The sequence below is a fragment of the Lytechinus pictus genome, chromosome 13, assembly GCF_037042905.1.
Source record: "Lytechinus pictus isolate F3 Inbred chromosome 13, Lp3.0, whole genome shotgun sequence".
NCBI lineage: Eukaryota > Metazoa > Echinodermata > Echinoidea > Temnopleuroida > Toxopneustidae > Lytechinus > Lytechinus pictus.
Genome location: NC_087257.1, coordinates 1,574,047 through 1,601,244, shown reverse-complemented (window position 1 = coordinate 1,601,244; position 27,198 = coordinate 1,574,047). Strand labels below are relative to the sequence as shown.

The following is a 27,198-nucleotide window of genomic DNA, read 5'->3' as shown; positions in this document are numbered from 1 at the left end:
AAACGATTTCAGAAACATCAAATTCATCTGGTCATTAAGGGGATGGTCCGGGCTGAAAGTATGTATAGCTTAATAAATAGATTAGAATTCACTGAGCAAAATGCCGACAATTTCATCAAAATCGGATATCAAATACCAAAGTTATTGAACTTTAAAGTTAAGCAATATTTTGTGAAAACAGTCGTCATGAATATTCATTAGATGGGCTGATGATGTCACATCTCCACTTGTTTTTTTGTATTTTATTATATGAAATTAGGTTTATTCAAATTTTTTTCCTCCAAGAACTAGAAAAATTGGATTGACAACTAAATAGTGCATTAGATATTTATTGCTGCAACTTATTTCATTATAAGGGAGACATATTATTCACACAAGTATGAACTTGTGCATATAACTGTTTTGTGAATTTAAGCGAAACTTAAAAATGCCATGACTTTCTTATTTTACATCCGATTTTGATAAAATTTTCAGTGTTACGCTTGTTAGATTTTTCTCTTTTTATTCAAATCAAATTTTTGATGGCGTAGACTTGTCCTTTAAAATGTTAGCATAATAAAAAAGAGTTGTTGAATCATGCATATTATATCTTCATTATTGTTTAACTTAGACATTGAGTTGAGGAAGACAATCCTTATCGGTTAAGGGAAATTTGAAATACATGTATCATCAATTATTAAGTAGATATAAATATTCTGTATGAAAGCATATTGCAATGAAAGCACTGTGAGTGAATACAACTCTGTTATGGACTTGCTAATCTGATTAATATAACCGATGAACTGTTTGGAATTAAAAAAAAAGGGGGGAAACCCCATTAAAGTAGGCCTGTTGTGTCTTTTCTACCCGGTAAGCCATTTGGGGTCATCGTCGGCATGGAAGTGATTATGTAATACCTCTCCTTTTCTCTTGCCGCCACTGTCTACAATAACAGAATCCTGTATCATCATATATAATTCTACAAGAGTTGCATTAAAATCCATTTCAAAACATTTCTTTTTAGTAATTTACATTATAATTGTTCAATAAACACTTTTAGTATCAATTCTCATGTTAATTTCATTGAAAAGGGATTTGCCAATATGTCTACTAACTCATATGGGATGACATCATTGGCATCTGAGGTTCATTCATTGCATTCATACCTTACTTTTGCATAAATCAAAATTTATATCACTGCAAAAAATACCTCCTTATCTCACAAGCGTTAAGTAACACATACCCCATAAATATGGTGCAAATCATTTTTGAGAAGATACCCTTTCCAGTCATACATAATGATTATATATTCATGACATATATTTTTTTTTAACTTGGGGATTTGTGAGGTGTCAAGATTTCTTTTTTTTTTACTCACACAGTATAAACGCACTGTCAAGTTCCTAGATATATGTACTATTTTGGGTAGCTATCAGTGTGGCCTCCGAAACAAATTTTCAACAAGTATGGCTCTTACTGATATTGTAAACAAGATTGTAGATGAGTTTGAATGCAATTCTTTTCTTATTGGTGTTTTTGTTGATTCGTCAAAGGCAGCGAACTATAAATCATGATATCATTAGCTAAATAAAAGTACTCCGGGATTTGAGGAAGAGCACACAGTTGGTATAGTAGCTACCTCTCCAATCAATTTCATTGTACTAAATATAATACCTGCTTGTCAGAACCTAAGAAAATAGTGTGTGGAGTTCCACAAGGGTACTTGTTATGGCCTTTGTTATTTATATTGTACATAAATGATATTGCAAATGTGTCAAATATCCCATCTTTCATACTTTATGCTGATGATACAAATATACTGTTAACCCCCTAAATGTAACTTCACTATTTCAAGTAATCGCAACAAACAATATGACACAGAGTTTTTAAAATTAGAAAATTAGAATTGAATAGTATTGATATTCCTGAAGTTGCAAACACAAAATTTCTTGGTGTAACCATTGATTTGAAATTAACTTTGTAATTTCACATACAAAATATAGAGAAGAAAATATCAAAGAATATTGGTATTATATCCAGATTAATTTACTTTTAACCAGTTGATATATTGCGAGTGTTGTATTCCACACTTGCACTGCATTGTCTTATTGTAACTCAGTTTGGGGTAGTACTTTTCAGTCTAATCAAAAGAAACTAGTAACCAAATAGAATAGTTGGAATCATAGCTGGAGCAAGCCCAAGATCAAAAGTTAACACATTATACTGGGGAGCTTTATAAGCTATTTACTTTAGAGGATATTACAACCTACCAGCAATGTATTTTTATTTATCATTGTATCAATCGGCTAATGCCTGTTCATTTTCTCAGTTGATACAAATCAGAATTTATAAAAATACAATACATGCTCCTCTTCATTAATTTATTTTCCAAGACACAGGACGTGTTCTTATCAACAATATTTGTTTTATAGGTCCGAAAAGGTGGAACAATTTACCTACAGACATCAGAAATGCACCATCTTTGAATAACTTTAAGACAAACTTAAGAAAAAACTTACATTTGGTCCCTAAATTGAGAGATTTGCTTAGTTTCAGTTGTGGGTTGATTGGTTTGATAATTTATTTACTGTTTCATTTGATATAATGTGTATAATGTTGCCATGATTTGTTTTCGTTTTTGTTTTTTCCCTTGTTATGTAATGGACTTTTTATGGATAAGTTTTTTTCATGTATTAATGTCTTTATTGTCTATATGTCACTGTGCACTTGTCACAAGCTATGCTTACAGAGCTGCTACCTCCATTACATTGTTGAATTATTAAAAATGTATTAATGCTTTTAAGTTTGGAAATAAATGTTGAATTGAATTGAATGTACATACATGGTGGGTTCAACATAGTAAAAATACTATAAGTAAAAATACTAAGATAAAAAAATAAAACAAGTGGAACACCTCTGGCAGTCTCGCCTGCATTACGGAATTCGATATAGCAGCAGTGCTGCCTTTGAAAACAGCAAATTAATATTTATTCACAGAAGAAACTATGTCCATTGACCCACAATGACATTTGATCATGATCATGTGACCTAAGACAGGTGCAAAACAATCAATCATACTTGATTACCCTTGATTACCCAACACGGCCAGAGTTCATTGACCTTAAAATGACCTTTGATCTTGGCCGTGTTCCTGAAACACGCACAGGGTATTCAGGGATACATTCCTGCCCTTATGTCCAAGTTTCATGAACTAGATCCATTAACTTATTAAGTTACATGTATGATGACAATTCAACAAATACCCCCAACATAACCAAAATTTGACTCTAAATGACCTTTGACCTTGGTCATATGACCTGTAACTCGCACAGGATGTTCAAGGATACTTGATTGCTCTTATGTCCAAGTTTTATGAACCAGACCAATAAACTTTCAAAGTTATGATGGTAATTCAACAAATACCCCCAACTTGGCCAAAGTTCATTGTCCCTAAATGACCTTTGACCTTGGTCATGTGACCTGAAACTAAAGCAAAATGTTAAGTAATACTTGATTACCCTTATGTCCAAGTTTCATGAACTAGGTCCATATACTTTTCTCTGATTTACTTTCAACATTTGAAATGAAAAAAAAAGGAAAGAAAAAAAATCACAAGGAAAAGCTTTTAACCATGAGACTGAAAGGTAAACACTTGTTGGAATGTTAATGACTCAGTCTAATTTAAAGGTGACATTGAGATACTTTATCCAAGAACAGACCAAAACTTTTATCAACAAGTGGAATGCCTCTGGCCGTCTCACCTGCATCACGCGATTCAATATAGCAGCAGTGCTGATTTTGAAAACTACTATAACTCGCACAAGATGTTCAGTGATACTTGGTTACTCTTATTTACACGTTTTATGAACTAGACCAATACACTTATAGAGATATGATGGCAATTTAACAAATACCCCCAACGTGGCCAAAGTTCTTTGACCTTACATGACCTTGATCATGTGACCTGAAACTCGCACAGGATGTTCAGTGATACTTGATTACTCTTATGTCCAAGTTTTATGAACTAGACCAACACACTTTCAAATTTATGGCTGTAATTCAACAAATACCCCAATTTGGCCAAAGTTCATTGACCCTAAATGACCTTTGACCTTGATCATGTGACCTGAAACTTGCACAGGATGTTCAGTAATACTTGATTACTATTATGTCCAAGTTTCATGAATCAGATCCATAAACTTTCAAAGTTATGATGGTAATTCAACAGATACCCCCAATTCGGCCAAAGTTCATTGACCCTAAATGACCTTTGACCTTGGTCATGTGACGTGAAACTCATGCAGGATGTTCAGTGATACTTGATTAACCTTATGTATAAGTTTCATGAACTAGGTCCATATATTTTCTAAGTTATGATGACATTTCAAAAACTTAACCTTAGGTTAAGATTTTGATGTTGATTCCCCCAACATGGTCTAAGTTCATTGACCCTAAATGACCTTTGACCTTGGTCATGTGACATGCAACTCAGGCAGGATGTTCAGTAATACTTGATTAACCTTATGGCCAAGTTTCATGAACTAGGTCCATATACTTTCTAAGTTATGCTGTCATTTCAAAAACTTAACCTCAGGTTAAGATTTGGTGTTGACGCCGCCGCCGCCGTCGCCGTCGCCGCCGCCGTCGCCGCCGCCGCCGTCGGAAAAGCGGCGCCTATAGTCTCACTCTGCTATGCAGGTGAGACAAAAATGCTTTGTTGCCAAAGATAAGTCTTTGTGTTTAGTTTGAATTCTACAATGTAACTTTCGTTGATTTGCTTCAAGCAAATTGGTAACTACCACTAGACCAACAGGTCTATATTTATCATGAGAATTAATTTAATAACCTTTATCCTCTGACATCCACACCTAGAAAACTAATGAAATCATTGTAACTCTCATGATCCAAATAAGAAGTTTATCTGTTTAACGGTTCTTATCACAAGAACAAACGAGGGGAGCGACCTAAGACTGATCAGTGATACTTGATTACCCCTATATCCGCATTTTATAAACTACATGTATATCTATAAACTTTGAAAGTTATGACAGCAATCTAATAATTACCTCCAAAATGGCTAAAGTTCATTGACCTTTGACTATGGCCATGTGACCTGAAATTCGCACAGGATATTAAGTGATACTTGATTACTCTTATGTCCAAGTTTTATGAACCAGACCAATAACCTTTCAAAGTTATGATCGTAATTCAACAAATACCCACAACTTGGCCAAAGTTTATTGACCTTAAATGACCTTTGATCTTTATCATGTGACCTGAAACTCACCCAGGATGTTCAGTGATACTTGATTACTCTTATGTCCAAGTTTCATGAATCAGATCCATAAACTTTCAACCAGTTATGCTATCATTTCAAAAACTCAACCTTCGGTTAAGATTTGGTGTTGAGGCCGCCGCCGTCAGAAAAGCGTCGCCTATAGTCTCACTCTGCTATGCAGGTGAGACAAAAATGGGACGGACTGAACAACCTAAGGTGGGCGGAGGCATTAATATCATATGCCATACTGCATTAATATTGGAATTAAAATAGTATAAAAAACTGGTCTTGAAATAAGAAACAGAACCTGGGCATAATACACATCAATAGCACTTGGAATAAAGACATTTTTGACATGACAGAATTGTGAAGAAGTCATGCTTTTACAAAATATTTGGTATTTTAGTCTTTAAGAAAAAAGCACAAATGGTATTATTATAAGTCGTTTTTAACTGAAAATGAAGTACACGTACAAAGAGCCTATGTAGAATACATATATGTATATCTAACTATCTTTTTTTTAATGCAATAAATACACTGCAATCTTGATTTTTAAACAACCATAATATCTGGATAAATGAAAGAAAAAATCAAAATGTAAGCATGTAACAAAATGAATTAATTACATACTCATTGCAATATAACACCCTATACATCAAACTAAAAATAATTTCATGTTCTTCACATTAGATGATTCAAATCATATCACTTGAGTCAACAAATTCCTGTGATATGAAAAAACAGAATCCCAGAATGCACAGAATTTTATGAAACTCTTTTCAGGCAAAAAAAAAAAAAAATGTGCACAGGTGAAATAACTGCAGTGTTTGCAAAGCATAATCTGCATGAGAACTTACAATTTTTCTCTGATTTTCCATAAAGTCTCAACACTATACTAATAATAAACATACAAATGAAAAACCAAGGTAGATATGAGGCAACATAGCTCAAAAAACAAAATAAATTTCCAACCTCAAAATACTGTCAAGATTATTGATCTGTTAAATCCAGATATATATACACACATAAGCAAAGAGAGTATGTGAGATGAAATAAAGAAATTCAAGAAGTTCTGCTCTAAATATCCCTTACATCAACGTTCTGTTGATCATCCATCCAATATTCTTTAATTTTCTTTTTACATAGAATTATTTTTTTTCACATATCCTGTGAAACATTCTTTGGCATTAGAAAAACCTTTATTCAAACAATCATCGTATAGAAAGACTTTTTGAATCATTGGAAAAAGAAGAAATTATTTCAGATGATAGAAGTACAGATTAATAACATTTCAGATAAAGTACATGTAGATAAATAATCTTGTTCAATTCAAAGCGAGATGTTTTTCTCCAAATATTACCATGAATGCAGCTTTCATAAAAAATATTACTTATAGGCACTTTGATGTCAAAATATTCATAACCACTATCTGGAGTGAGGTTGGTGGGGGGGGGGGGGGGGTTATGAATTTCACCTGGGTGTGATCTGCAATATGGTATTAGATGACTGGTTTAGTATAAAGTAAATAGGTATGGCTAATTCTGTCAACATGTGATAATAATAATGTATTCCAAGCAGCTGCTGAATCGTATGTCATATGACATTGTATTTTGGCACTTGAATGTATTAAAATCAAATGCAGTAATGGAGCTGTTATATCTGATCAAACAATAAAACCTTTTCAAATAAATGAATGAATTCAATTAAACATAGAAATCATGTAGCATTATGACAAAATTTAAGAGACCAAGAATCAGAATATCTCTATACTATCAATTGGTGTAAAGGAGATCTCTCTGTAAGGCTTCAACTCAGTAAATAGCAAGGAAAGGGTCAGAAAGTATAACATGATGTGAAAGTAATTGGTCTATAAGTAATGGAGCAGTTCCTGAATAAATATTTGCTGGTTTTATTATTTTTCTTTTTCACCTGATTTAAAGATTTTACTCCTGGAATAGGATGTTACAAATCAAGAAAGAAATACATGTACCTTTTCATGAGGCCACCATTATCAAGTTTAATCACTCCCAATGTGGCCTGCATTCTTTTATTAAAGTTGTCATTTTGTTTAATGAGTAATACTTGTTTTTAATATTATTAATCCAATGCTGATACTACAACTATATTATTAATTTGTTATATTTTACATTTGTACACATTACCTTGTAAACTTATATCTGGTGCATTGGACAAAGAAATAAAAGCAATCAATCAATCAACAGATAATGGTATAGACAATGTTGGGTTTTCATTCAGAGGAAAAACGGTGTACTGCAATACCCTTGCCTTTTGACAAGGCCTTGTGACATGGTCTTAGTCAAGTAACGGCTGAATCAAGATTAGTGGTGAGAACCAGGTTAATGAGTCATCAGGCCAATGTACCAATCCGTACTGTCAATGAATGACATCATGGAACCAGTATGTGCTCACTCCTGTATTAAGGAGCTCATTGATGCGAACAATATGCTCGCTAATTGGCTACTCAACTAGCGGACTCAAGCCTAGTTAAGTCTCTTTTTACTACTTGCTCAAGTTTTGTTATACACATGATGTCAGACACAGGGCCTTGTCTAAAGGCTAGTAATAGCTATTCTCTCAAAGCTTTCCTGGAACCCGAGTTACAGGAGATTCTAATCATCTGCTTACAAAAATGATCTTTCTAGTACATAACAATTAATCTTAATTAACTCTAACTTTCACACCACCCCCCTAAGAATCTTTGTAAAGAATGTTTATTTCATCCCAGTTTCCTTTACAGATAAGACAGACTCTTTTCATAATGATTAACATCTGATAGTGGAACAAAATCCTTTTAAAGCACCGGAGAGTTAAAATATCTGGTATAAAAAATGCCAACCTCAGATACTATCAAAGATGTTACTTTACCATTATCATACTGTTTAACAGTGTAACGTATTCCCGGTAATAGTAACAGAGCATTATAAGGTTTCGAGGGGGGGGGGGGGTGAGTTAGGGTGAATCTCATAGACTGGTATCACACATATTGGTGTTGAATGGCTTTTAACTTTCAAGAATCTTTCAATCTCAAATTACCTTACATCAAAGCATGCCGTTCTGGAACCTATTAATAAAAAGCTGTCTTTCAACAGTGCACAACCTGCATCATGTAGACAGCCATTTAACAACCTAGATTCTGTTTGACATTAAACATAAAAGATATCATACTGGTAGAAAGACAGAAGAAAACTTGAGGGAGAATACATAAATCATCCAATATACAGAATGCATAAAATGGTAAAAAATATCAACCTATTTCATTTCAACTTAACAAAGCTTATAACCACTGTTCAAACATCATGTAGGCTTGGAATATTGGTTGAATAAAAAATGAAATGATAATGGAAGGTGATTTCCTGCAAGGTTCTGTATCAATTATGAAATATAAAAAAAGTTACCATCGAAGTGTAGTAAACTGAGATTGCCCGATGCTTCATCCTGCTTGAATGAATTCAAATGATGCTCAATGGTGATTGGCTACTGCTTTGTAGTTGGAATTGACATGATTAGGGAAGTTATGATTGTGATTCATTTGACCATTCTTCTCATTGATCAACTCATCTTCTGAACTACTCTCCTCTACATCACTCCTGGCATCCTTGGTAACCTAACAGGGAGTACAACACATAATATCATTACTTCAAATCAATCACATTTTTTTGTTAAATTGTTGGATTGCCCGGCTACCGAAAAAAAGTTTTAATTCATCTTGACAAAAAAAAAACATTCTAAGCTTCAAAATTATATAAATAACTTGTCAAAATTTATCAACAATAACCCACAGTACTTGACTGAATGTAGAAGAAAGTCAGTGCAATCTCAATGATACACCCAAGCAGTCGTTAAAAATGGTGTGAAAACTCCTCTTATCTTGTCTTTTATTTATTAATAAGTTTACAACTTTAAATTTTGATAGTATCAAGGAGATAATTACATGTATCTAATATTCAGTTTTTTAAGACCAACTTACTATTTTTAATTTTGACAGAAAGCCTTCCCTGGTGACTTATTTTAGGGTGGCTGGTCATATATGATCAAAGTTAAAGCTATAATGTACAATATAATCATATACAGTGCGTCCCCCAAAAAACGAAACCGAGATTTATCGATGATTTATCATAACTTAATCACAAATACAATAGACAAATGACCTACCATTGTAAAGCTTAGAATCTCCTCTTTCATCTGAAATTACTTAGATTATTTCTCATTCACACATGAGTGAGCAAAAACAATTTGAAGAGGGGATACCAAAAAGTCATTTGGTGGGCTGTATCTGGGTTTCAAAAAGAAAACCACATTTCTAAAAAGTTCAATATCTGCTCTTTAATTTGATACCTCAATGAAAGAAAATGGTCAAGAAATAAGAAAGTGCTGGTTATTTGAAATAAGGCTTGAATTTCAATAATTTCATAAAATGAAGAGGTTTTACAGGCTAGCGTTCAAACTCACTCAACACTCCGTTTTGTTGACGATCAGCCATGCATGAAGTCTTTTGTTAACCATGCGATAGCTTCTGTGGGAAACCGGTGAAAACACGTTTATTTAATGAAATTATGGAAATACAAGCATTGTTTCAAGGAAACGTAACTTTTTTACTTCTTGACCATTTTTTGTGATTAAGGTATCAAATTAAAGAGTAGATATTGAACTTTTTAGGCATGTGATTTTCTTTTTAAAATTCAGATACCCCCCGCCAAATGAGTTTTTGGTATCCTTCCTTCAAATTGTTTTTGCTCACTCATGCGTGAATGAGGAATAATCTAAGTAATATCAGATGAAAGAGGAGATTCTAAGCTTTACATTGGTAGGTCATTTGTCTATTGTATTTGTGATTAAGTTATGATAAATCATCGCTAAATATCGGTTTCGTTTTTTCTGGGACGCACTGTACATTTAACAAGGCTAAGAAGAGACATTATTCACCTCAGAAGTAACATTTGCAATAAAAAAATCATTCCCCTCTCACTCTTAAAAGATTGGCAAGCTTCACTTATGTCATTTATATAATAAACTCATTCCCTATGAAAACAAGAAGGAACATGCTGATCTGTCAAGACAATCATATACAGGGTGTATATAGTCAAAACTCAAAACAATCATATACAGGGTGTATAAAGTCAAAAAAACAAATGTTTGCAATTTAGATGTTGGAATTTATATTCAGGCAGCAAGTTATATCAATGAACTAGCATAGCAGGTAGATAAATATAATATATAATATTGAAGTAAATCTAGATGTTGGAATAGATGGCTTTCTACAGGATACATGTACATGTATATGATAAACAGGACAGAGCAAGAGCTAAAGTGAATTATTCTCTTGGGATTTGTTTCCATCAGAATGAACTGCTTAATCTAGTGTGCTTCAATGAAAATCAACTGAAGTGAGATTCACTTTGAATTGTGCCTTCATCAGAGCAAAGTTATACCAAATTTCAAGCTCAAGCCCAAATCTGGCATGCATTTATATGAGGTATAAAGCTTGTGCTACATGTAACAATATGTGGCATGCTCAATACTAAAGGCAGTTACTAGATCATTATATTTCATAAGAACCTGGTCTATCAGTGTAGCAAAACATCTATCCAGTGACACTTTAATGTGTTTGTACAAGAGCCTTGTTCTCCCACTCATTGAATATGGGCAACCAGCCAGGTTTTTACATAGTAAGGGACATATTGATAAAATTGAAAAAATACAAAGGCGAGCAACGCGCATTATTCTCAAGCAGAGAAGACAGGAAATGGAGTATCCCCATAGGCGGATCCAGCTTTTGGCGAAAGGGGGGGCGCACTGCCGAGCGGCGCACATATTTTTGCACTTCACCGGCGCCATAAAAGAAAATGTTGAAAAAGGGGGTAAAGTCTGACCCTACCAAATGCTCTTTTCAAAATGTAGGATTTCCAGTCATGCCATTTTGCATGACCACACGCAGATAATATTTCCGGGGGGGGGGGGGGGGGGCAAGACTCGAAAATTTGGTGCACATCTCACATTTGCACATTTTTCATAGTTTTCATGAAATGTTAATGAAAAAAAAATGTTTTTCACAACAGCAGATCGCGAATGTGCCCCCCCCCTTTCCCCTTGCTGCGAACGACAATTCCCTGAAGTCCACTTAAACATATCTCATTATAACATAAATATACATCAATCTAAACATATAATCTTTCTAAAACATATTTAGAGAGAGATTGAAAAACTTATTAAAGAAAGAAACAAGCAAAAAGTAACACAAAGTATGCATTTTATGTGCGATTTCAAAATATCGTGTAATAACCCTTTTATTGCGATGAGGCCAATACTTTTGAATATTAATAGAGATACAAGTTTTTTTTACTATATGTATATATATATATACACAGGGGCGTCGATCCTTTTTTTAAGATTTGGGGGGCAAAATCATGAATCAACTTTCCAAAGGCGCTCAATATCACACAAAACAAAAAAACTCACACAAACACACACACACATATGCATATATATATATATATATATACTTATATGACTCATGAGATAGAAACACATATCTCACCAACAAATTAATGCGAGCGCGAAGCGCGAGCTGAAATTTTTTAGTATACTGACCTGAAAACAAGAAAAAGGTGCCTGTTTAGGACTGTTTGTAGTAACTCATGAGGAGGATACATATTTCACTACACAGATAATGCGAGTGCCGAGGACGAACTGAAATTTCTTTATATTCTGACCAGAAAGCTTGATATTCTATGCATTTTTGGTACCAATGATTAAGATGGGTATCTAAAAAGACAATAGATGCGAGCGCGAAGCGCGAGCTTAAAATTTTGATATTTCGATCTGAAAAAAATGACAGTTTAATGGACGTTTGTAATAAAGAACAAGATTGTATCCAGCAAAAGATTATTGCAAATCGAAGCGGGAGTTCTTTTGACGTTTAGTCCTGAAACAGGGACATTCTATTCACCTATTTAATCATAAAAAGTATGGGGTTTTGCCACAGAAATGATGCGAGCGCGAAGCGCGAGCTGAAAATTTGTATATTCCAATCTGAGAAGCGGATAATTTAAGCACGATTTTAAATAAAGAACGAGTTGTGTAGCTCAATCTCAATATACGTCTGTTTGCGTAATTATACACTCCCGGTACTAGCAACGGGTTTTAGCAAAGTTTTGGGCTAAAATATCGAATCATCTTCATAAAACACTATAGAAGCTGTCTTAAACTAAAGGCCATAGAGGTGGCACAATGTGGAATGTGTAAAGAAGAAAAGTGACTGACCTTCTTTTTATTAAAGCATTGGAAAATAAGATCAAATTAAAGGATTTGCTCTACGCTTTTGTATGATTCTGGGATTTTTAAAATAAATTAAAGATTTCATGACATCTGTCATTCTGTGGGCAACTGCCCCGCCCAAGTCTACTCTGTAAGGGCATGCGATAAGCTTTGTTATGACCATTCAACAATAAAATGTATAACCAGGTGCCGCTGATCATTCTTGACCGGCGCCGATCTAGATTTGGTTGGCAATAGGCCCTTCTTCATTATTCTACCGGCGCCTATTTATTGGAACCAGGAGACGCTGATTATTCTTGACAGGCGCCGATTTAGAACAAGTAGTGCTGATTATTTTTACCGACGTCACGTAAGATTCAGGCAGTGGCAATTCATAATTGACTGGCGCCGATTTAGAACCAGGAGGCGCCGATTATTCTTGACTGGCGCCGATTTTTAGCCAGGTGGTGCTGATTATTCTTGTCCGGCGCCGATCTAGATTTGGTTGGCAATAGGCCCTTCTTCATTATTCTACCGGCGCCTATTTATTGGAACCAGGGGACGCTGATTATTCTTGACCGGCGCCGATTTAGAACAAGTAGTGCTGATTATTTTTACCGACGTCACGTAAGATTCAGGCAGTGGCAATTCATAATTGACTGGCGCCGATTTAGAACCAGGAGGCGCCGATTATTCTGGACTGGCGCCGATTTATAACCAGATGGCGCTGATTATTCTTGACCAGCCCCGATTAAGATATACATGTAGGTGGCGCTGATTATCCTTGATCGGCGCCGGTTACGAATTCAGGCAGCGCCGATTTTCTTTACCGGCGCCGATTTATAACCAGATGGCGCCGTTTATTCTTGCCCGGCGCCGATTTAGATTTAGGTGGAGCTGATTATTCTTGATCGGCGCCGGTTAAGACTCTGGCAGCGCCGATTTATAACCAGATGGCGCTGATTATTCTTGTCCGGCCCCGATTTAGATTAAGGTGGCGCTGATTATTCTTGATTGGCGCCAGTTATATGCAGGCAGCGCACTGCTGATTATTTTTAACCGGCGAAGTTGTTGGGAAAAGGGTAGTTAAAAGAAATGATAAGGAAGATGATATGATTGTGCTTTGCTGGGGGATAGTCTTTTCTTACTGTTGCTAATATTATATCAGTGTATATTTTTTTTAAGCGGCGCCTTTTCTTTTCTTTCCTTTATTTTATTTTTTCAAGCAGCCTTTTCTTTCTTTTACTTTTTTTTTTTTGAGCGGCGCCTTCGGCGCCGCTCAAATATTAGGGGGGGGCGCGCGCCCCTTGCGCCACCCCCCTGGATCCGCCACTGTATCCCATACGTCTTCAAAACTTGAAGTGGTACACACTCAATTCTAGACGGAATTATCTTTTGATGAGTTTTATTGTTAAAGTACTATTTTGCCTTATAAAATGTGAAGCTGTTTAATATAATATCCATGTTAATCCCAGATATTTTGAAGTGATTCAATTCAAACATCTAAAAGCTCGCACCCAAAGATTGCATGGTTCTGCTATTCATACATTTCCTCGTGTGTGGGATTCACTACCTTCTACTTTAAAGGTAGATATTGTACTGTCCTTTCACACCTGGCTTAATAAATTAAAACAACATGTATTATCAACCGGTTAAATGTAAACTCATTTTATTCTTCAACTAATTTAAATTTAAGCTCTGACAGCTTTCCAGATTTTTGTAAGCTTTATGTTGTGCAGTGTACATGAGACTCTGACGTGTGTTTTTTTTCTTTTTTCTGAATTAATTGTTCCAAATTCCTTACATTGATCATAATTATTCTCAGTTTACATCAATGAAGTTGTAAAACTTGCTTTTGGTCATATATTGCGGGGGGGGGGGGGGGGGAGAGTAATCTCTTGTCTCAATCATAATGTTGGCTTCTCAGCCTACATGTATAGGGTCTAATCAAACTTAATTTATATGCCAATCATTTTGTATACATGCATGCTAAATCATTTATTGCACAGCGCCCTCTTCATTCAGATTGTGTCAATCTGGGCACGTGCTCACATTTAATAATTATTATTTTTATCTTTTTCTTGTGAGCTCTACTTCTACCCAGGTTGACACTTCTTCTTTTTGATTCTTTATTTGATTCTAATTTAATTTGTTGTCATCTTCAACAACTAAATAGTTGTATTTTACTAATTTGTATTACATGTATGTTATCTTTGTAAAGTCACATGGATTGGAAAGGAAGACCTTCGGGTCATAGTTATTTAGTTAATCTTTTTCCTTTCCCGGCATCCATGTGACTCTCATATTCCTATTGTTTGTATATGTTGTTTATGTGTTTGATTATGCCGAATAAATAATAATAATAATAATGATGAGGACTCCCTGTCAAATGGTGGCAAGGTTTACAGTCAAGTGGGTTGGAAATAGCTACATGATATTTCAGACAGAGTATTTTGAGCAAAATAGTGGGCTATGTTATACACTATCCATGTCATCAGCAATAGCTAGTTAAAGAAGCCACTTTGTTCTGGTTAGATGTACCTATATATAAAAACAATAATAATAATATGCAAATTTGTATTGCACTTAATACAATGGCCTATATTCAGAAGTCAGGTTTAACTTAAGCTCTGTGACTTTCGGGTATTTTTGTCTTTGGGTACCCGTGGTAATTTTCGGGCGGGTACCCAGGTACCCGAAATTCATGTCGCATGAAATATGACTGGTTGAAAAACCCCAAAGGTGACGTCATCCAGCCATTGCACCGCAAGCAAACTTATGAATGAAAATATAGTAAGCATGCGCAGTGCAAGCCTCTCGTGCCCCATGCAGTATTCCATCAAAACAAGTCTGCAATACTCTGTCACCTTGTACCAAAATCGACCTAGAATTCCACTTTCCTATATTTCATATTAATTATGAAAGGTATTCTCGGAGGATCTGTTTTCTCACTGATACCACACAGGTAAGCAAGTTTTGATTACTTCTTGCTTTTCCGTCAAAATCTTACGAAGTAGCGTTGATATTACATCGTGTTCGTGAGTTTGTAGAATCTATCGCTACATGCACAAAGTCAATTGATTTCCGGGTAGTTTCGGAGCGCCTAATGCGCCAGCCAATCACGATCGTGTTACCATAAGGTATATCGCTAATCCAAACCGCAATGCATCATGGGATCGAAAAGGTGGCCATTAGCTAGCTCTGCGCACGTGCAGAGCTAGCTAACGGCCCCCTTTTGGATCCCATGATGCATTGCGATTCTGATTAGCGATAAACCTTATTGTCGGTTTATAATGAACTGAAAATGGTAACACGAACGTGAATGGCTGGCGCTTCGTAGGCTATGCTTAAGCTGCAAAAGAAACATGGCGACGATCGAACGATCTCAGTCACATCATCACTTGAAAAACTTGTATATTATACAAATAGCGAATAGGCATGAGTGCGATGGTGCGAGATTTCGCATGAGGTGAAAGAAAGATGCTCTAATAGAGCGTTTCTTTCTTTCACCGAATGCGAAATCTTGCACCATTGCACGAATAAGAATATTCGCTATTTGTGTTGTACAACGCCTCGGAATTTAGCAAAAATGTGAAAAAACAGAGTTTTTCCCTGCAGTAATCTATGAAAAGGGAGCAAAAATATTGAAAGCAAAAAGCAAATTCCCACAAGCGCACATGAACTTGGGCAGCATTGCACATTTAGCCAGCAGGCTTATACGCGTATTGCACCTTCATTTTTACTGAGCGCAATGAATTAAATCCTAGTATTGTGATGTCATCTCCTAAAGCCGTGCAACGGTACATTTTGGATGGTACGTCTTGTGTGCAACGGTACGAATGTTTGACAATCAGCCTCCCATTTGCTCGGGTACAACAAACTAAGTAGGCGTGTACAATTATGGATATTTCGAGGGTAATTGGTGAGATTCAAAATGAGACTTGTGTACTTTTGTGATGAGTTACAATCATGTCTTACACTATGCAATACAAATCAAATACACATACGTTATACTGGTAAGCAATTTTCGGGTATCGGGTATTGATTTTTGTACCCGGGTACCCGAGGCTTCCGGGCGGGACCCGGGTACCCGGGTTTTAGTCCCAGCCCTAGGAAGATAACAAAAAATATTGTTTACACTGTATGCTTGTAATGTTCACTGTGCTCTTTCCTAATTCTTTAAGACAACTACATGTATCTTATTCATCCTTTGTGAGTCAAATGAGCTAATGCTTTACTGCTAGAGATTTATGTCACAATTGGCGTCCATACTTCAACAAGTGGAATGCCTCTGGCCGTCTCACCTGCATCACGCGATTCAATATAGCAGCAGTGCTGATTTTGAAAACTACTATAACTCGCACAAGATGTTCAGTGATACTTGGTTACTCTTATTTCCACGTTTTATGAACTAGACCAATACACTTATAGAGATATGATGGCAATTCAACAAATACCCCCAACGTGGCCAAAGTTCTTTGACCTTACATGACCTTTGACCTTGATCATGTGACCTGAAACTCGCACAGGATGTTCAGTGATACTTGATTACTCTTATGTCCAAGTTTTATGAACTAGACCAACACACTTTCAAATTTATGGCTGTAATTCAACAAATACCCCAATTTGGCCAAAGTTCATTGACCCTAAATGACCTTTGACCTTGGTCATGTGATGTGAAACTCATGCAGGATGTTCAGTGATACTTGATTAACCTTATGTATAAGTTTCATGAACTAGGTCCATATATTTTCTAAGTTATGATGACATTTCAAAAACTTAACCTTAGGTTAAGATTTTGATGTTGATTCCCCCAACATGGTCTAAGTTCATTGACCCTAAATGACCTTTGACCTTGGTCATGTGACATGAAACTCAGGCAGGATGTTCAGTAATACTTGATTAACCTTATGGCCAAGTTTCATGAACTAGGTTCATATACTTTCTAAGTTATGCTGTCATTTCAAAAACTTAACCTCAGGTTAAGATTTGGTGTTGACGCCGCCGCCGCCGTCGCCGTCGGAAAAGCGGCGCCTCTAGTCTCACTCTGCTATGCAGGTGAGACAAAAACGCAACTTCAGACCAGACTGTAAATTACACCTGACTTCAGAATACAGGTGAATGTATCTGAGTACTGTATACTATTACCCCATCTATAGCACGGCTATCCTGATCAGGTGCTCGAGCATTCAAGTAATTCCTTCCTTCTGGGTACCTATTTACTACACCTGGGTGGAGAGTGGCAAATGTAGATAAACGGCTTGGCAAAGGACGAGAGTGCTGTGTGGGATTTGAACCCCAGACCTTGTGATTCGAAGCCTGGAAACTTCACCTATACACATGATTACATGTACCTGGCCATTGTTGACAACATGAGATAAGGAAGAACTTACCTGGCCATTGGTAATAGCTCTGTAGACCATACATGAGATGAGGAAGAACCAATAACTATTGAGAATCTGAAGAGTGATGAGAAGTCCATTGAAGAAGTAGTATGCAGGAAATGGTCCAACGATTTCAAGAGATTGGAATAGAGAGCTGAAGATCAACCTGTTTATTCAAATAAAGATAAATAAAAAGAAAATTAAATCCATGTTAAATATTTTAATAATATAATTTGGAGGACAAGGTTCCGAAGCTGTGTGTAAGAACCACCAGTCTAAAAAGTATCCCCATTTTGTTTCATTCAGATGAAATCTTACAATACAACCGGAGAGGAGCTTCATGAAGCTCATACAGAGGAAAATTACGAATAACTTAACAAAAGCATCATGTAGTTTGGTGCCTACCAAGATATTAAAATATCCCCCTTTGTCATTTGAAGTGGGACTGACTTTCTGTTGACCCAAATAAAACTGACAAATATTCAAATATTGCTGATGGGAATTAATATGCAGATTTGCCATCTTCCAGTTCCATTCATATACGCTTTCAGGATTGCTTTTTTTTTCAAAGCTTCAGAGTGATTTCCATCATTTGCGTTATTCTAAAGCTAGTATTACACCAAAACCGTATTCTCCCAAATAAATTCGGACCGATTTTGCCTGAATACGGCCTGATTTGAATGTCCCCAAATCCCTCCAGAATTTTCTCACATTCGCGGAGGGAGAACAGAATACTCCCGAAAACGAGTATTTGGATGAATTTGTAGCTGATTTGGTTCCAGTGTAACCCTACCTTCAAGCAGTCAGGAAAACTTGGTAAAGGTATATGACTTACATCTTGTAATATTTGCATACAAATGTTTAATGCTTTGAATGACATAGAAGGACAAGCTATTTCTTCTGGTAGTACTTTTAATTTCCTGACACATTAGTCAGGGGCCTTAGCAAAATTTTGGGGACAGAATTTACAAAAGCGCCATTTTTTGCATGTGGGTCCCTGCTATCAAAAGCATTAATTCTAGATAGGGTGCCCCGAAATCGGTGAAGGGCACCCTATTTTAAAATGCTAATTTATGCAAATTTTATGCAAAAAACTCAATTCACCATATCTCACTATAAATAATTTTCAAATGCCCAATTTTTGTGTATTTGGGTCTTCTTTTGCTAAATATTCAACTGTAGGTCGATTTTTATAAAATTGGTGAGTATGAATCAATTCTTAAGGTTAATTTATGCAAATTTTATGCAAATTATATGCAAAAACACATATTTTATCAATCTTGACATATAGAATTGTCAAAATCACAATTATTTTTCCACATGTGTCACTGGTTCCAAAAGCATTATTTCTTGATAGGATGCCTCGATATCAATGACTGGAATCCTATTTCATAGTGCTAATTTATGCAAAATTATGCAAAATCACACTATTCACCGTAAATTACTGTATATGTATAGTACAGACCTAAACTTTTCTAGAAGCCTTTTTTTTGGGGGGGGGGGTATTTGGGATTCATTTTGATGGGGCATCAAATCTACATTGATTTCTGTACAGTTCCCAAATCAGTAAATCAATAAATTTTCAATGTTGATTAATGCAAATTTATGCAAAATTAATGCAAATATGTGTAAAACACATGAACTATCATATTTCGAGGTTTTAAACAGAGGGACGAGCACAACACTATGCATATGAGACACTGCTACACAATTCATTCATTATGGTGACTTTCCATGCAACCAGAGGAGTGTATCATGTTTAAAATGCAGTATGCAAATTATAAATCCTAAGCATACCCCTTTCTTTCCCAAGTAGAGTTGAGTTCAAGTTCAAATTCATTTATTAAAACCAATAAACAATATAAAATCAATGAAATTTTCAGCACTATGCTAGTTTGATTTTTCTCTATTTATTCAAGTCAGCATTTTCCTGGGGTGGACTTGACCTTTAAAGTAAAGATTAATCTCATCTCACTTGAGTGAGTGCGTATTTACTATGAACATCCTAACCATCTCAAGACTTGTACATGGAGGAGTTGATTTGTCATAGAACTCCTTTTTTATTCTAATAATAATAACAAAATACAAATCTAAGAGGGCCCCACCCTTCGGATATGAACTACCCACACATTGCAAGTCTGTTTTCACAGAAGGTAACAGATTATTGATTCCTGATCATGACTGCCTGATTGCATGTCTTGCATTGATTCTGTTAGTGATGTATGTCTAGTAGATGCATCATTGTATGATTTCATCTCTTATCCTTTGAAAAGGATTCTTTTAATGGATGTGTGAGGATCCAAGGCTATCCCTCTTTGACATACTTGTATAATCTAGGAATTATGGAGTCAGCAAATGCCACATGTTGAATCTACAGTGTGTATCAATAAAAACGGGACAGTTGTGAAAAGTCTATCAAAATTTTGTTTGAAATCATAATGTCTATATTTTGATGTTAATGGATGCTCTTAGGTCTTATCTTACAAACGCCATTAGAAACAAGGCAAAAGCGATTTTGTGTCTCGCCCACTTATGAAAAGAACAAGAAATATCGTGATTTGCGAGGGCACGCAACAAAATTGTATCGAAACTTTAATGTGAAATGACTTGGATGGAATAACACTTGTCATAAGAGCCTTCCACGTAAACTTTAATGTTGACCTGAAAATGATCTTTGACCTTACCATGTGACCTCCGACTGCAGCCTAACATGCAGGTCGCCGAAGTACATCTACCATCCAAGTTTTGTTGAAAAGTGACATACGGTTGCGGAGTTAGGTGTCATAAGAGAGTCTTGCATGTAAACTTTAACATTGACCTTAAAATGACCTCTGACCTAACCATGTGACCTCCGACTGCAGCATCACATGCAGGTCCTCCAAGTCCACCTACCATCCAAGTTTGGTTGGAAAGTGACTCACAGTTGCGGAGTTAGGTGTCATAAGAGTCTTGCATGTAAACTTTAACGTTGACCTAAAAATGACCTTTGACCTTATCATGTGACCTCCGACTGCAGCATAACATGCAGGTCCCCCAAATCCATCTACCATCCAAGTTTGGTTCAAAAGCGACTTACGGTTGCAGAGTTAGGTGTCATAAGAGAGTCTTGCATGTAAACTTTAACGTTGACCTGAAAATGACCTATGACCTTACCATGTGACCTCTGACTGCAGCCTGACATGCAGGTCCCCCAAGTCCATCCACCATCCAAGTCTGGTTGAAAAGTGACTTACGGTTGTGGAGTTAGGTGTTATAAGAAAGTCTTGCTTGTAAACTTTTAACGTTGACCTGAAAATGACCTTTGACCTTATCATGTGACCTACGACTGCAGCATCACATGCAGGTTCCCCAAGTCCATCTACCATCCAAGTTTGGTTGTAAAGCGACTTACGGTTGCGGAGTTAGGTGTCATAAGAGAGTCTTGCATGTAAACTTTAACGTCGACCTGAAAATGACCTTTGACCTTACCATGTGACCTGGGACTACAGCATAACATGCAGGTCCCCCAAGTCCATCTACCATCCAAGTTTGGTTGAAAAGCGGCTTACGGTTGTGGAGTTAGGTGTCATAAGAGAGTCTTGCATGTAAACTTTAACGTTGACCTGAAAATGACCTTTGACCTTACTATGTGACCTCCGACTATAGCATAACATGCAGGTCCCCCAAGTCCATCTACCATCCAAGTTTGGTTGAAAAACGACTTACGGTTGTGGAGTTATGTGTCATTAGGTTTGTGACGGACGGACGACAGACGACGGACGGACGACATTTGGATCCCTAAGTCTCGCCTTCACCTCTGGTGGGCGAGACAAAAATAAGATTAGTTCCTGCTTGAGCGAACACGGAACGTTTTTGTCAGGGGTTCAAAAAAGGCTTGCGCCAAAATGGCAGAAAATGAGAAAATATTATCAAGACTTCTTGCTAATAAGCAGACTCCTCTTAACCTTTTCATTATCTTTGTCATAATTCTTAATCATTCTGTCAAAATTCATTTACAAACCTATTGATTTACTTGAATTATTTTGTGGGGATACATGTATCTTTTAGCACTGAATATTCCTTCATAAAATTGTTAACCCAGGTAAGGGGATTTGCTTTGTTAATGGGCGAGCATGTAATTTCTTAAAATCATTTCATTTTGTGCTACCAATTTCATGGTGCCTTTAAAAAACATGAATCCTTTCCTGTTAATTAATATTGTCCTGTCAAGCGCACAATTTAACTTGTTCAAGAAATCAATGTCCCCTTGACAATATGATTAATTTCTTTCAAAGTCATCATAATCTTTGTTGCTTATGGAGGAATATTCAATGCTAAAAGAAAACCTATTTAAATGTAAACACAAAACAATTCAGGCCAGTGTAGGGAAAACATGAGGGCGATTTCGCCCTCATGACAGCCGAAATCGCCCTTAAATGTGCAAAATGGAATGCTTTGGGGGCGACCACCTTTTTTAAAGTTGCCGCAATATCTGCCCCATCAATATTCAAGAAAATCAATATTCTATGTACATCAGAATAATTAGATATGCTTTCAGAGCATAATTACTCATTGGGGGAAAAAAAAACTACCCCTTGATATTAAAGAAATACCCCCGAAATTCAGCCGTCGCCCCAATATGGCAAAATTAGCCCTTAAGAATAGAAATTAATTCCTTCCCTGATTCAAGTAAATCAATACATGTAGCTTTGTAAATGAATTTTGACAAAATAATTCAAGAATTATGACAAAGATAATGAAAAGTTTAAGAGGAGGCTGCTGATTAGCTAGAAGTCTGATCATCAATATATACTCTCATTTTCTGCCATTCTGGCGCAAGCCTTTTTTTGAACCCCTGACAAAAACGTTTCGTGTTTGCTCAAGCATGAACGAATCTTGTTTTTCTAACATCATTTGAAAGATAAGATTTAAGGGCATATATTAACATAACAAAAATAGACATCATAATTTCAAACAAAACTTTTGATAGACTTTCCTAAACTGTCCCGTTTTTATTGATACGCACTGTATACAAGATTAAGTTGGACTTTGAAAATAAACAATAAAGCAATTTCTTCTTTATGATGATCATAATTTCCATGTTTACTTTTTTCCATCACATACATATTGGATATTATACAATGTCATTCAATACAAAATTTCAAAGGAAAACTTAAAAAATATCTTCTGAATTCATACTAGATTATTGTTTTTTCACAAAGTAATGTAATTCAGAACTTAATATGTAAATGTATTTAGTAATTTCTCTTTGTATATATGTTTGGTTACAGCCCGATAGACCGCGGGTCCGATAGACCGCGGGTCCGATAGCCCGCGGGTCCGATAGACCGCGGGTCCGATAGTCCGCGGGTCCGATAGACCGCGGGTCCGATAGTCCGCGGGTCCGATAGACCGCGGGTCCGATAGCCCGCGGTGTGTGTAAAATTATGGTCAGGATATAGTGAGATCCAATGCCATCAAGAGGTCAAAAGGCCAATGATACGAGTCCATTGGGGTTCTATAACGATGACCCAAAGGACAATCACCCCCTGACATCTACTTCAAGGAAGATATTATCCCCATATTTTATCGTCAGGGACTGTTACCCCCCCCCCCCCCCCCCCCCCCGGAAATTTACCCTCTAGACGCCATACGGAGCCATCGACCTGACGACATGGCGAGATATTTTATCTTGCCAAGTCGACTTAAATAAGTTACATGTCAACATAGCGATATATCGGGATTCTCGCCGGGGCTTGTACACTTCATATCTCGCCATGTGGACATATCGACCTGACAAGATAGAATATATCGCTATGTCAAAATAATAAGCGTATTAATTACTTAGGCGGCGGAAGCGGGGGGGGGGACCTTTCCTCCTAAATTTGAGGTGGGGGACGGTCCCCCCTAGATTTTTAGTTGAGAACCTTTTTTTTGCTTGTCAATTTGTTTTCTACGTCCCCCCTAAATTGAGGTGGACCCCCCCTAAAATCTTTTTGTCCCCCTAATTTTGGTTTATAACCTTTTTTCTTGTCAAAAATTTTTCAAAATTGGTGGTCCTTCCTACAAATTTTGGTTGATTTGCTTGTCAATTTTTTTACCTGTGTCCATCCCAAAATTTCAGGTGGACCCCCCTAAATTTTTTTGCCTTCCGCCGCCAATGATTAATTAAGACATGGCAAGATAAAGTACCACGCCATGTCGTCACGTTAATAGCATTTTCAAGGCTCCATACTAGGGGTAATTATCTGGAGGGTAAATTTCCGGGGGGGGGGGGTGTATCAGTCCCCGCCGGTAAAAATATGGGGATAATATTTTCCTTGAAGTAGTTGTCAGGGGGTGAATGCCCTAATTGGGTTATTGTTATAGAACCCAGGCGCGGATCCAGGATTTCGTGGGGAGGGGGGGGGGGGGGGGGGGGGGCAAATTTGACCTGATTTTTGGCGCCCATATGTGTACTTTTCGAAAAATGGCGCCCACTCCCTCCCGGCCATGCTAACTAAAGTGCCTTAAATGGATTTTGAATTATCTTATAATCACATTTAAAAAAAACAAAAGACCACTTTTTCATGTGTTCTTGAAAAAAAAAATCCATGAATATATAATGTAATATCAATGGGAGCGCAAAGCACGAGCGATTTTTTTTTATTTTTTTTTTGGGGGGGGGGGTTCAATTTGGTTTAACTTCTTACCAGAGTAGGCCCTACTAGAATATTCTGTGAATGGGAGCTTTAGTTTCTGTACTGTTGTGTTAGAATACCCTTCAATAATATTAATGATAACCTCTTGGGAATAATGCAATCTCGAAGCAATCGACTAATTCTCCTCATCAGTGGCGTATTTATTCAGCATGGGTGCACGGGGGGGGGGGGGGGGGGGGATGGGTGGCGAGGGCACCAAGTTAAAAAAAATAAATGAAATGGGGGGGGTAGACGTCAAAGAAAATCTGATATTTCATTCTTAAAAACAAATTGAGGTATCTCACAAGGCCTAAATAAATAATGAGAACGCGAAGCGCGATCTGATTTTTTAAAATAGATTTATCATGTATTATATCCTGAAAGCCTAAGTCAGGGGCGGACCCAGCTTCCGCCATTAGGGGGAGGGGCCATTTTTTCACCCATATTTTCCCCGATCGGCCGCTCAAAGTTGATTTTTTTTGGTTTCTTTGAAGGGGTTGTCCCAGTGCCGTAATGAGCCAACAATTTCGAGGGGGCTCGATATGGTGTATCGCATAAAATTAATAAGAAGTTGCCAGTGAGCGAAGTGAGCAAGCAAATATGCTGACATTTTTATTACAAAAATACAAGGTTGTGATAGATTTTGACATAATACTTGGAAAATAATATTATATTTCATCCTTATCCCTTTCCTTTTCTCTCTATTTTTTCTTAGTCTTGATTCTCTCTTCTTCTTCTTCTTTTTTTTTTTTTGGGGGGGGGCAAAACACCCATGTCCTAACAGTCATTTCCTAGCTTTACTTTATAAGCAACATAAATGTGTAATAATCTCTTAAGCCCTACGTAATCTAAACAAGTGGAATGCCTCTGGCCGTCTCACCTGCATCACGCGATTCAATATAGCAGCAGTGCTGATTTTGAAAACTACTATAACTCGCACAAGATGTTCAGTGATACTTGGTTACTCGTATTTCCACGTTTTATGAATTAGACCAATACACTTATAGAGATACATGTATGATGGCAATTCAACAAATACCCCCAACATGGCCAAAGTTCTTTGACCTTACATGACCTTTGACCTTGATCATGTGACCTGAAACTCGCACAGGATGTTCAGTGATACTTGATTACTCTTATGTCCAAGTTTTATGAACTAGACCAACACACTTTCAAATTTATGGCTGTAATTCAACAAATACCCCAATTTGGCCAAAGTTCATTGACCCTAAATGACCTTTGACCTTGATCATGTGACCTGAAACTTGCACAGGATGTTCAGTAATACTTGATTACTATTATGTCCAAGTTTCATGAATCAGATCCATAAACTTTCAAAGTTATGATGGTAATTCAACAGATACCCCCAATTCGGCCAAAGTTCATTGACCCTAAATGACCTTTGACCTTGGTCATGTGTCGTGAAACTCATGCAGGATGTTCAGTGATACTTGATTAACCTTATATATAAGTTTCATGAACTAGGTCCATATATTTTCTAATTTATGATGACATTTCAAAAACTTAACCTTAGGTTAAGATTTTGATGTTGATTCCCCCAACATGGTCTAAGTTCATTGACCCTAAATGACCTTTGACCTTGGTCATGTGACATGAAACTCAGGCAGGATGTTCAGTAATACTTGATTAACCTTATGGCCAAGTTTCATGAACTAGGTCCATATACTTTCTAAGTTATGCTGTCATTTCAAAAACTTAACCTCAGGTTAAGATTTGGTGTTGACGCCGCCGTCGCCGTCGGAAAAGCGGCGCCTATAGTCTCACTCTGCTATGCAGGTGAGACAAAATGAAATTTCATGTATTTTGTCCTGAAAATTGAACATTTTGGGCAATGTTTGTGAACCTGAACAGCGTATATAACTAGATAATTACCACGAGCGCGAAGCCGAGCAGAAATGTTAAATATTCGTTCTGGCCTGGTCGAAAAGGGACATGTTAAGGATGTTTTGCAGTTAGCCATTAAGACGATACATATTTCAACGATTAAATAATGCGAGCGCGAAGCGCGAGCTGAACATTTTTGATATTCCAACCTAAAAAGATGAGATTTCAAATCCCCCAATGGGACATTCGATTCATGTTTGTCAATCATGAAAAAGGATGGGTTATTTTTGGTATCTTCCTACAATAATAATGCGAGCGCAAAGCGCGAGCAAATTTTTTTTGATATTCTGATTCGAAACTGGATAATTTTAGCACGTTTTGAATAAGATCAAGCTTTGTATCCTAAAAACATGCGTGCGCGTGTTTTAGAGTTAGACAGAATCCTGTCAATCTGAATACATTTCATTTTTCATCATAAAAATCAATAATGCGAGCGCAGAGCCCGAGCTGAAAATAATATTTGAAATTCCGATATGAAAAGGGTCAATTTAAGCACTGTTTAGAGCACTGTGTATATAGGGAAATTTGATAGCACTATATAAATAATGCGAGCGCGAAGCGCGAGCTGATATTTTATTATTTATTTGACCTAGGGTCGAGACATTTTAGGCCTAAGGACATTTTGTCATCATATAAGAATGATGACTATCTTCTCTTTGTTTTCCTAAAAATTTATTTCTGAAAAAGGGACAATTTAGTTATAATGAATTTATACAAA

The 27,198-nt window shown here is 36.6% G+C and overlaps 1 long non-coding RNA gene across 1 annotated transcript; it reads right to left on the bottom strand.

Annotated features, from left to right (window-relative positions):
- Positions 1 to 4,683: 4,683 nt before the first annotated feature.
- On the bottom strand, positions 4,684 to 18,083 carry LOC129274790 (uncharacterized). Its single transcript, XR_010295386.1, has 2 exons — positions 17,926 to 18,083; positions 4,684 to 8,882 (listed from the first exon to the last, which is right to left on the bottom strand). It is a non-coding gene; the product is annotated as an uncharacterized LOC129274790 (long non-coding RNA).
- Positions 18,084 to 27,198: the final 9,115 nt, after the last annotated feature.